Source organism: Wyeomyia smithii, chromosome 3, assembly GCF_029784165.1.
Source record: "Wyeomyia smithii strain HCP4-BCI-WySm-NY-G18 chromosome 3, ASM2978416v1, whole genome shotgun sequence".
Classification (NCBI taxonomy): domain Eukaryota; kingdom Metazoa; phylum Arthropoda; class Insecta; order Diptera; family Culicidae; genus Wyeomyia; species Wyeomyia smithii.
This window is the reverse complement of record NC_073696.1, coordinates 171375490-171388161: the sequence shown is the minus strand read 5'-3', so window position 1 is coordinate 171388161 and position 12672 is coordinate 171375490. Positions and strand designations below refer to the sequence as shown.

At 36.2% G+C, this 12672-nt stretch overlaps 1 long non-coding RNA gene across 1 annotated transcript; it reads right to left on the bottom strand.

The window, feature by feature from the left end:
• Positions 1–3909: 3909 nt before the first annotated feature.
• On the bottom strand, positions 3910–4567 carry LOC129732969 (uncharacterized). Its single transcript, XR_008729400.1, has 2 exons — positions 4336–4567; positions 3910–4248 (listed from the first exon to the last, which is right to left on the bottom strand). It is a non-coding gene; the product is annotated as an uncharacterized LOC129732969 (long non-coding RNA).
• Positions 4568–12672: the final 8105 nt, after the last annotated feature.

Genomic DNA, 12672 nt, shown 5'->3' with positions numbered 1-12672 from the left:
ATCTGAGTGTGAAAAGATTGATTTTGGTATGCATGACATGACAAACCGAAATGTAAGACACTTGATTTTGTGCCACCCCTATGGCAAGGGCTAACATCTCAACGTATGTGTAAACGAAATAGCATATTACCGCCACTTCTCAAAAACCTTTATCTGACAGCTGACAGCGGGCACAAATGAGATTGATCCCGGGACATGAGTTCAATGTCATTCACTGTTATTCGGTATAGAGATGTCAATAGCTCGACCACGCTCGACTAAAACGCAAGTATAATCCACGTAGATATGAAATGTTTTATCCATTAGCACAGAAGTAAGAGGAATCCACTTGGCAGTAACGTGTCAATTTTTATAGTGTATATTATGATTTAATTGATTTGAGAACAGTTTTGGTGAAAACGCTTGGTCGTTTATAGTCGTTTCAACAATAGATGTTAAAGAATAACCCATGCATTTGTTGTCGGCATCAATTTTAATAGTCGATTGAAAATCACCATACAGTTTAAATCAAGCTGACCCTTAAAATAATCTCAATAATGCATCATATTTTCGACATACTGTGGAAATTTTGTAAGCGATGTGTTGAACAAAGTTCTTGTCATCGTAGATATAACTTCGCAGTAAAAACACTAGCCTATATAGAAATCTTTCAATGCGTGAATAGGCACAGGAACTATTTCAAACTTGTTAATTGATTAGAATCCTGCTTTCGTTCTTCATCGTTTTCATCCCTTTGTGACTCAGACTCTGCACGAAATACAAATAATGCCTCAAGCACAGACTAACAGACGTAACACTGGAACCTTGCTCTATCGCCACAAAAAACGATCATTTCAAATTGCCAATCAAATAACAGTCATCGTGCGATAACACTGTCTGGGGCGCTGTCATGCAATCTCATACATGTTTTGTAGTTCCCAGTTTGACGCATGCACGTACGCTAGCGATGTATTTCGACATCAGCGCGAACACGGCAGCAGATGGATCCAAACGATGATTTTATTGAAAATTTGTTCGATGTGTTATGCTGCCGGTACCCGGATAACTGTCCCATAATGAAAAACAACATGTTGAGAAAACGGCGATTTAATATTATCCGTGAATTTTTGGATTTCCAGCAATTACATCCAGAACCAACGACCATAACAGTTTCATGGCAGCACAAGTTTATCGTTGAGCACAAAAACCATGGATGGAATTGGTTTTACGTTATATAACTTTAAAATAAAGACAAAATATGCGGGTACATTTCAAAAATACTCGCATATTTTGTCCCATCACATATAAATTCAACCAGCAACCGGCAGTATCATTGGCAACGTAGATTGTACTACAGAAAAACAACATTAGTCTAGTTAATTAAATGACATACTTCTATATGCCTAAAATAATCCGATATACGCTAATCTGCAGTGAAATTATATGTTTGTACTTTGCACCACTATGCAGTGGGACTGTAATGCGGGTACTTTCAATATGGGACAAAAACAACTTGGTATTTTTTCCATGTTTTTCCATACAAAAGTATCAATTTTAATTTTTTTCCAGAAAATTTGATAACAGGTAAGTCGATTCCCGATGATAACCCAAAAGTGACCAAAATCAGTATGGGACAGTTATGCGGGTACCGGCAGTATGTCTGTTAGTATGAGCCTCAAGCACTAGCTTGTAATATATGTTCAGCGGGCCACTATTTTTTTTTTTTTTTTTGTTCAAATTATAATAATTACAACTTTGCAAACGTCTTCACACTTTTTTTTTCTTTTTTTGTAAAAAAAAACATTTAACTATCAGTTTTGTTTGTGTTTCGGTTTAGATATGAATGAAGCAGATGTTGCCGGTAATTATCATTACGGAGAAATCTGTAATATTCAGACTTTAGGTTAGGTATTGAGCAGTGTTGGGCACCGCTAACCGAAAATTTAGCGACGCTAATCGCTAAGCCGCTAACCGGAAATTTTAGCTCGATAATCGCTAAACGCTAAACCCACATTAGCGGAACTTTCGCTAATCGATAATCGCTAACTTTTAAATTTGTAAATAGTCATATCGCTATATTATTGCTTGTGTTTTGTAAGATTTGGACCACTTTGATCTTTTTTGGTAAAACAAACGAAAACAATTACTTTTTAAAGCTATTTACAATAAGAGGTTAACGAAACGGTATGCATACTTGATTTTGTAAAAACAAGAATGACAAAAGTTATTTAGCTTGCATTAAAAAAAGATACTCTTAGGAATGTTTCATAAAAATTCAATTATTATCTGAATCGAAAAAGTAGAACCAAAGTTGTCTAAATTTCAAGCGCATTGCAATTTACAAAAGTTCTTGGTGTGCCGAAAATTCAATCTAGACCTTGAGCTTGTTCTTCAAAATGCTCATGGGGCTTGTACGATAACTGGAACTCCATTCTAGGGTAAAAAGACTGACAGAAGTAACTTTTCGCAGTAAAGTATGTTCATCTTTCGAAGCAATTTACGACTAGGGGAGCTCCGTAGCCGCAAGGTTGCAGAGTCCGCCTTGGTAAGCGGGTGGTCGTGGGTTCGAATCTTAGTAGAATCAGGCCATTTGGTTGTCAAAGGATATTAAGCATAGGTTTATTCTTAGGCTCCCCACCACGTACCTTTCCTTCAATCTGGATTCTAAAGTGCCCCTGTTGACTCTCCTCCTAATAAAAATAAGTCCCTATTATAATAAAACTGGTGTGAGTAACATATGAAAGTTCTCTCAAGGGAATTGTAACTAGGCGATATTGTTAGGATGGGCAGAGTCTCGGTATAGTAGAGCAGTGAGCTTGAAACGGAAAGGTAATAATTACACAAAAGCACTGATATGAATGATAAGCGTATCACTTGCTTCAATAGTGTTACTGCTAATATGAAGTGCGGAGTACAGAAAACACCTGGGCAATATCACAATAGATCTAAGCTCTGGTCGCAGTGATAAGTCCACACAGGAAAAAAAAGCAATTTACGCACGCCATCAGTAATTCACAGTTTTTCTAAATATTTCTATTGTCGCTTCTCTACAAAATTTAGCGAATTAGCGATTAGCGTTTCGGAGGCCAAAATTTTAGCGACGCTAACAGTTTCGCTAACCAGCTCAAAAATTAGCGAAATCGCTAAACCGCTAACTGAATTTTGGCGTCGCTAATTAGTGATTAGCGAATTAGCGGAATGGTGCCCACCACTGGTATTGAGTGAGTATACACTATTTTTTCTTAGATCTTATATGTGTCTATTGTAAATAATACTAAAAGAAAACGATTGATTTTTTCTTTACTCAATTTTATAGGTTAACGAATTGCTTCACAGGATGGAAGTTGCAGAGTGATGGATGTTGTGTTATTTCCAGGAAGCAACACAACTCTCCCGTTTCTACCAATGCTTTAATTAGTTGAATCATTTGACTTAATAATTAATAAAATTATATGGATAATTAACCGTTTTGATCACTGTCTGGATTTATTTGAAAAATCGCAAAATACGTACTTCAGTGAATTTTACCGAAGTTTTCTTAATAATTTGACAGTTGAAATTTCCGAGTGTTCGGTAAATTAAAACGAGTTTCGGCTATATTTTATGAGTATTCCGATAGAATATTACCGAGAATCTCGTTAAAGTTTGACAAGTTGTCAATTATAAGGATGCCAAAGGCTCGCATTATTTGTTACTCTAAAGTGAGTTAGATATGACCCATTTTTGAAAAAGTGGAGGTACCCTAATTTGAGTACTTTTACGGTTACTCACTTCTGAGTGAGGGCGTCATACGTCAAAAACTGATTAGAATCTACTCTGTTTATGCAAACCAGGAATTAACGAAAATGAGTACAAGTTACCCAGTTTGCCTAAATTTGGAAATTTGATGATTTCTGGTTTTTGTAAATCTGACTCAATAAATGAAATAAATTCAGAACAATCAAAATCATAGATTTATTTTTCATCGAAACATTATAAAAGTTTTAAATCATTATATAATGCGGCAACCAACCGGTTCACAGTTGCCCGTGAACTGTGGCTCATGTTTTTGTACAGTACGCACAGCAGAAAATCCGTCATCATCCGTCACCAAACACTGCGAAGGATTTGAATTGTATCGATTGCATGTATTGGGCACTGTACATCGATACAAATGTTTCCGTTCATTATCACGAATAAAAGCCCGACTTAAAACGGCATCGCAGGACACACAACATGCGGTTGTTCATTTTGAAGAGTTTTCAAATCCTCTGCAATAATGATGTTGGGCTGAAATTGTTATGGAATATTGTTACATGTTGTTTGTAATGTTATTGATTAGGAAATTATTAATTTGATGAAAGATCAAATACTTACTGCTAGCAAACGGATAAAAAGCGACACCAATTGTTCTTCGGAAACAGATAATATCGCTGTTGAAAACTTTTGACATATACATATACTCAGGGGTGAGTAAACATCATGGATAATAACTCAAAACTGAGTAAACATGGTAATTATGAAAACTTGGGTAAATGTTACTCAATTATCCAGTACCCGATAACTCACTTTTTGACATTTTGCATAAGAATACCAAACTGAGTAGATCCTAATCAAATTAGAGTTAAAATAAAGCAGCGTAATACATACATCTGAGCAGCGTTGCCAACCCTCCAGTTTTTTTTTCGGCACGCCAGCGAAACAGCTAATGGTTGAATATCTCCAGTTTTTAAAAAATTGTTCCAGTTTTATCCAGCTTTCTATTTGTCACCTTATTTATTGGATTCATTCCCCTTGAATGTATGGTCTATTCAATATTTCGTGCATTGCTACCATTCAACTTCCTGGTTTAAATCGTATTCCAGTCGTATCTTCAAAATTTCGAGAGATTAATTATCAAATGACTATTATCTCCATCAGTAAAAAATCAAAGCAGCAATGCATTGTCTCTTTCACCCTTATTGTTTACATGAAATAATACGGTGCAATATATGTATATTGTATATATTTGTAATTCACGCAACATTTTTTAATCGAAAATCAAACAAATTTCTGTAGAAGCTTCAAATTTTTGTATCTAGTTCTCTCTAGTTTTTCATTTTGAATTATTTAAGTTTTTCTTAAAAAAGGTTGGCATCGCTGCGTCTGAGTGTAATTCACCACAGTCTATGTTTATAATATAGAGTCGCGCAAAGATGAAACCAAAGGAACCAAATCAGTTTCAAACGAAGGCACCAATCGAGCAATGTAAATAAACAAGGTGATAATGTTAGTAGTGGATGAAAAGTGGTGTAATAAAGCTTGATAAAGAATATGTGTTTTTCCGAAGTTTTACTGCACATTTCACTACACATTTTTTGAAATTCTTCACAAGGTACACAGTTTTGAAAGATTACACCGATGATGCTTTGTTAAATTTAACTGAACCAGTGTACAGGTTTAATTTTGGTTTTAAAATAGACGTGCCACTCGATGACAATTTCATCGACCAGAAAAATAACGATTATTTTGAAGTTGTGCTTAGTAGGCAATAATGCCGCTGGTGTCGCTATAAGCAAGCGTGCACATTCATTATCAAAGACAAAAACCGTCAGTAATGCCGCTGGTGTTGGTTAAATCAAGCGTGCACATCCATTAGCAAAGACAAAAACCATTTTACAAAAATAGGTTAGTAGGCAATAAGCTCACATGGTGGCGCATGAGTGTGATGTCTGTGATGCGATTTTATTCCCGCGTATACAAAAATACAGGCTACGAACGTGTCAGAAAGGTGATGTAATTATATGCTGTCAGCTGGTAATTTAAGTTTTTTTATTAGACTGAAAATCATTGTTTAATACGTCATTTTGTTTACGCCTTTTAATACACGCAAAACTTTTCCTTATTACTTTAGAAGCAATAGCACAAAATTGCCTTTTGGGTAACAAACCTATTACTTTAAAGGCAATAAAATTCTTCCCCAGTCATGTAACAACACATACTGCCATATATTTAGCACGTGTTACGGGAGTACGACTATCTAATAATGGTCGTTTCAACCACATGCAAGATTTTTTTCTGTCGAAAACTGCTCCCTTTCCATCTCAAGCAAAAAAAAATCACACACCGTCGCATATGTTGCACATGTTACAAGTTTCTTCAATCTCCAATTCATCCGGTGTGCGTGTATTAGTTCGCATACGGAGTAGAGAAAAAATATGACAAGAGCTGCCAAGCAGCATTTTCCCCGTCATAGAGTATGCAAACGTTGATGATTTCAAAGACTTGAAATGCGTCTTGAAATGACATCACGATCTGTAAACTGCGTTAGAGAAAAACAAAAACATTCGCTTTCCTGCAATCTATCTAAAACACATACTCATTGGTTCATGGAAACTCATTTGCACCTGTTTGAAAATACAATACTCGTGCCTAACCAGACAATATTCGCAACTTCGGCAACTCTGGTCAGACAGCATTACATATTTCCATTTCAAGTAAACACTGGGGGACGAAACGAAAGTGTTTCTAATTAGACATTTGAGGTTGACGGTTGAGATTCTGATTATGTGTGGATGAAGGGGACAAAAATGAACCTGATCGTTGCATCAATACAAATGCAGCGAGTGAAGTCTTGCTAACACATGCATTGCGGTGCTTGGCTGTATGTTCTCCTCCAGAAACACATACAAGCGTGTGGACGACATAATTTTTATTACTTTTTGTTTGTTACTCTTTGTGTATAATGCGCAGTCATAAGACACAATAAGTAATAAAAAATTGCCCTAAAGTAATAAAATGTTCCCCGTTTGCGTTGGGTGTATCTTTAAAATTCACTTACATCGAGTAGCATAGCATAGCATATTCCTTCAAAATTTACTTACGTCGAGTACGAAATGATTTAAGCGAATTAAGAGCACTTCGTTCTCTGCACTATCTTCACCAATTTGACAACAGCATTTCTGAGATGTTTACATTTCGTGACTCACGCCGATTTGTAAAATTTAGAGACTGTGTTATAAAGAGATACGCAAAGAGAAAAGCAGTGAATATGGCAACCCTGTGCTAACATTCTATTTTAAACAATTCTGGCAACCGCATTTATTTTCGCATTAGTGATGGGAAATATCGAGCAAAATCGTTAACGATAACATCGATAGTTTCCGAGCTCTTATCGATATTATCGAAAAATTATCGATAATTTCTAAAGGGGGCGAGATGTCGCAAAAGCAAGGATAATGTTTGTTCACTTGTGAATTTAACCGAAGTTTATTCGGTCAGTAGAGAATTGGGAACAAAAATTTGCTATTTTGGATAACTACTATATGATATTTTGCAAGTGCAAGAAATAATTCGCATACTTTGTGCCACCTGAACTGCCACCTGCGACTTATCGATAATTATCGTAAGCGCTGAAATTAAACGATATTATCGATATGCAGCCATCAGGATATATTACTGAGTTTCAATGCTTGTTCATACAGGTATTTAATTTTCAATGCACCACTCATTATATCAGCATGACGAACACATTTTTCGTTAAAACCATGATTCCACGTGATTCACAGAATTTCTACTGATTGCAACACACATTCTGTACGAAAAGTAACACGCATGAGTTTGTTTGCTTTGCACACTTGGAGCCTCGATTTGATGGTTCACTTGGAGTTTTCGACCTCACTCTTTGCGTATCTGTTTACCCAAGTAACCAGTAAGCACTATATCATCCCAGCAAACAGTTTTGTTGATTTACAGCTTAATAAGCTATTATTCAGTGGATTATGGCTTAACTATAGCTCAACAAGCCGTTATCCAACAAAATTGTTTGTTGGGATTGCCCTACAACAATACTATATTTGATTACAGAATTCTGGGGATTCTGGGTACTTATTCTGACCTAAATGCTTGTTTATATCTGATATAATGTTTAAAAGGCAAAATAGCGAGCCTGATATAGTGCTGCAGGTGGCAACCATTGATATGCATCACTTATGCTGATTTGGAGCACCCATGAGATTTCTCTTTTCTGACATGTAGGTTAAGAAAACAAACGAACAGCGGTGGGCACCATTTCGCTAATTAGCGACGCTGAAATTTAGTTAGCGATTTAGCGATTTCGCTAATTTTTGAGCTGGTGAGCGAAACTGTTAGCGTCGCTAAAATTTTGGCCTTCGAAACGCTAATCGCTAATTCGCTAAATTTTGTGGAGAAGCGATAATAGAAATATTTAGAAAAACTGTGAATTGCTGATGGCGTACGTAAATTGCTTCGAGAGATGAACATACTTTACTGCGAAAGTTACTTTTGTCAGTTTTTTTACCCTAGAATGGAGTTCCAGTTATCGTACAAGCCACAGAAGCATTTTGAAGAACAAGCACAAGGTCTAGATTGAATTTTTGGCACACCAAGAACTTTGGTAAATTGCAATGCGCTTGAAATTATGACAACTTTGGTTCTACTTTTTCGATTCAGATAATAATTGAATTTTCATGAAAACATTCCTAAGAGTATCTATTTTCAATGCAAGCTAAATAACTTTTGTCATTCTTGTTTTTACAAAATCAAATATGAATATACCGTTTCGTGAACCTCTTACTGTAAGTAGCTTTAAAAAGTAATTGTTTTCGTTTGTTTAACCGAAAGAGATCAAAGTGGTCCAAATCTTACAAAACACGAGCAATAAATATAGCGATATGACTATTTACATATTAAAAAGTTAGCGATTAGCGAAAGTTCCGCTAATGTAGGTTTAGCGTTTGGCGTTTAGCGATTATCGAGCTAAATTTTCCGGTTAGCGACTTAGCGATTAGCGTCGCTAAATTTTCGGTTAGCGGTGCCACCACTGCAAACGAAAAAAAAATTAGAACCTTAATTATTTGGTGTCTGGAACGAATGCAAAAAAAAATATTCAGAAGTAATACATGTTTATTTTGTGCATGGGTTCTTCCTCAACACCGTTTGGAATTCAACAGGGACTTTTTTTCATCTTATGATATTGACGGTACAGAAACCACGAGCCAGGGAGATGTAAATCCTGGATCCAACTCACTAGTTTGCAATTGTTATTTTCCCCTATATTTCGGAAAGTTTCATGCTTTCATATACCCGAACTTTGCGTCGAAAATTCCCAGTCCTTGAAGATTTTTTCCATGTACATGGAGTATCCATGTTCCATCTATTTTTAAATGACCACTTGATATCGCTCGTTATTGGCACTTACGAAAACATGTAATGCGTCTTCTATATGCATTTAAAACACTACATCGTAGCACTTACGGTAGCCCTTTAAGCGCTTATTTTGCTCTCAGTAATCAAAGATGACTAGAACAACATCCAGTTTTTTTTCATACATTTTTCCCACGACATGTTTACAACGGTAAGAGCTGCCATCTGATGACTTAAAACTCGTTATCAGTAAAATCGATTTATCGTGTATAATCCGCCGGATGAAAATGAAAACTAGATGGCAGCACCATATAAGGATATTGAAAATTAGATGACCGCACCGTGCAAGGATATTGAAAATCAGATGCCAGTCCACATAAGCACTGAGGATGACTGTATGTCACAGTCGAAATATAAAAATATATATTTGCGCGGACTGAATTTTAATATTTATTTCAAAAATTTCTAGTAGAGTCTAACGGAAACCGCCTTCCGAAAATTGCCTTCCCTTTCGCCACCTTGCCGTCATCATCAAATTACCAGTATACAAGTTAGTTCGGCTTTCGTTCACGCGCAGCGACAATCGTGTCCGCTGGATACTGCAAGAGTTAAGAATCTTGTTCTAGTCATCTTTGCAGTAATGCTAGTTCAGCATAATGCCCTAAACATTAAAAAACATGATATAAAGCTATTTGGCATTAACACGGCTGAATTAGTGCTAATAAAATGCTAGGTCCTAATGCTTATGGTTACATGGGGTATAACACCGTCTGTAGTAAAATTCAACCCGGGAGCATCTTGACAACTCCCATATAAACTGAATGTACCCCGTTTTAGTTGATTCTCTGGTTTTTGTCAGATCAGATATATGCTTGTATAATTTCGAAGTGGGCCTTATACACACATGGGAATGTTTGTCACTTCTTGACAGATAAAAATTTGGCCAAAGATAATTGTATGTCACTCCCTCATTTTTAAATGTGGCAAACACGGGCAAACAACAATCATGATGTCAAATAAATTCGACCATTATGTCAAAGGTCAAATATTTGACCATTGGTCAAAGAGTGTAATACAGGCTTAAGACATACGTAACACCGTAACACTCAGAAAAAAACCTTTCAAAAAAGTTGGTACAAAAGAAACTACTCGAATGGCACCATACTCTGAATAAAATCACTGTTGGATTGGTTCATGAAAGCGGTGAGCCTGCGCAGTCCTGAATTATCTCGTCTCCACTCGAAAAATGCTGCATTGATTTTGTTAAGAACTTTTTGACGGTTTCTTGTGGGAATTTCTTTGGGGCTTGATAAAGCCGAGAAAAAGATTATCATTATTTGTCGAGTGCGAAGTATAATGACAGCGTGTACCAGAAAAAAAAAGTCCAGTGTTATGTATGTCTTATGTATGTGACTTATTGCTTAGCTGAATACGCCTCTCCCTCAAGCGCGTTACCTATTATACGAATGTTCTCAAAGGCTAACATCTCAACGTATGTGCAAAGGAGATAGCATATCCCCGCCACTTTTCATACACCTTTCATCTGACAGCTGATAGCTGATTGTTTTCAGTTCATCAGAAATTCCAAAACTGACGTAAGCGCATATTACGAACACGCATTATGGCGACCGTCATTATGGTGCGTAAAGCGCTGGATGAGGATGCCAGATAATTGTTTACGAACTAAGCACGTGCGGTAGTGGGGTTGAAACTGACAAATATTACGGTGCGCTTTGGGCAGCACGCCAGTTCAATACTGCGTAAAAATCGAGCGAATAAAGAAGACAGCATTTTTGACAGCAGTTAAGTTGGATCCAGGCAAAGATGGCTAGAACAAGTTTCCTAAAGCCTGTAGTACACTCTTTGTCTAATGGTCAAATATTTGACCTTAATGGTTAAATTTATTTGACCTTAATGGTTAAATTTATTTGACATCATGGTTAAATTTATTTGACCTCAATGGTTAAATTTATTTGACATCATGGTTGTTGTTTGCCCCATGTTAAAATTGGAGAGTGAAAAATAATTATCTTTGACCAAATTTTTATCTGTCAAAAAGTGACAAATATTTGACGCTCGGTCAAAGAGTGTACTACAGGCTTAACTCTAGCAGTATCCATCGGACACGATTGTCGCTGCGCGTGAACGAAAGTCGAACCGCAGTCTGCGGTCGAACTAATTTGATGATGACGGCAAGGTGGCGAAAGGTGAAGCAATTTTTTTTAATATCCTTGTATGGCTCTGCCATCTAATTTTCAATATCCTTGCACGATGGGGCCATCTTATTTTTAATATCTTTTACGGTGCTGTTATCTAGTTTTTTTTATTTCACTTTTATCTGGCGGATTATGCACGACAAAGTGGATTTGTTAATAACCAATTTTATGCGCATTCAAGTAATCAGATGGCAGCACTAACCGTTGCACATAGGAGTATTTCAGTCAAAAACCTGGCCAAAATACGAAAATACATAATTCACACACTTGAAATCATCTGAGTTGTTTACAAACTACAGTAATTATCATAACTTTGTTATTAATTAGAGCCTATGAATAAGTTACAAATTGTTGTACGAAAACTATAAATTTCCACTCATGTTATTATAACTTTAAAGTGATTCTTGTACGTAAATTTACGTTATGTGTTTCTCGATAAGTACCAGAAAGAAAATCTGCCCCATGCTCACCCATTCGTAACTACGACCAATGCGAAGTTGGGACATTCAGATTTGCTGAATTTTTGTTTTTAATCAATGAGTACATTCATCATGCCTTTGTAATACATCGATTGTAAAAATTTGATTAGTTTTTTCAAATTTTGTGAAAGCTTGCCGAGAAATACCCTATTCGGGTTGATTGCGCAATGCTATACATTCGATAATTAAAAAGCTCCTGATTCTGGAGGTAAAACTTGAAGAAACCCTCAAATGTCACCACAAAAGATCAAAACAATGATCTTCCAAGAAGCACACGATCTTAAGATGTCAACAGAATCGCTTCAAAAGTTAGTTTATATAAAATTGACAGCTTCGAAATATGACAAAATTGGTATAGCTTAACCATAATGTTGTAAAGTTGGTCTGAAGCTTCCCAAGTATGTCGTCCAAGCAAAACATTGATGGCAGTGATCGAAGCAAGAGACGCAAAACGCAAACGAGAAATGGTACCATTGGATAAGTTGAGTTACGCAGTTCCCATGACTCAATGATCTACAGGGAGCACTGCGGTTTCCAACATTATTAAGACCATATCAGACGATCCTTTGAAAGCAAGTGATTGAAAAGACGCTAGTAGCAGATAATAGATAGAAGTAGCAGATAATAGATATTATTGACAAAAAAATATTCACCAGAACAAGCTCTTACTATATTTGTACTTTTTAGAATTGCAGAGTAATATCAGAGAGAAGTTGATATATCGCTGATAGGTGATTAGATATTGATGAAATCTTGTTAATAATAAGTTTTTATGTCTAAATATGAAGCTTAACAGAGATAAAACCACGTTAAGACACATTTGCTATCTGAAAAGTCATTTAAATAATTTTGGCCAGGTTTTTGTTCTACGTACT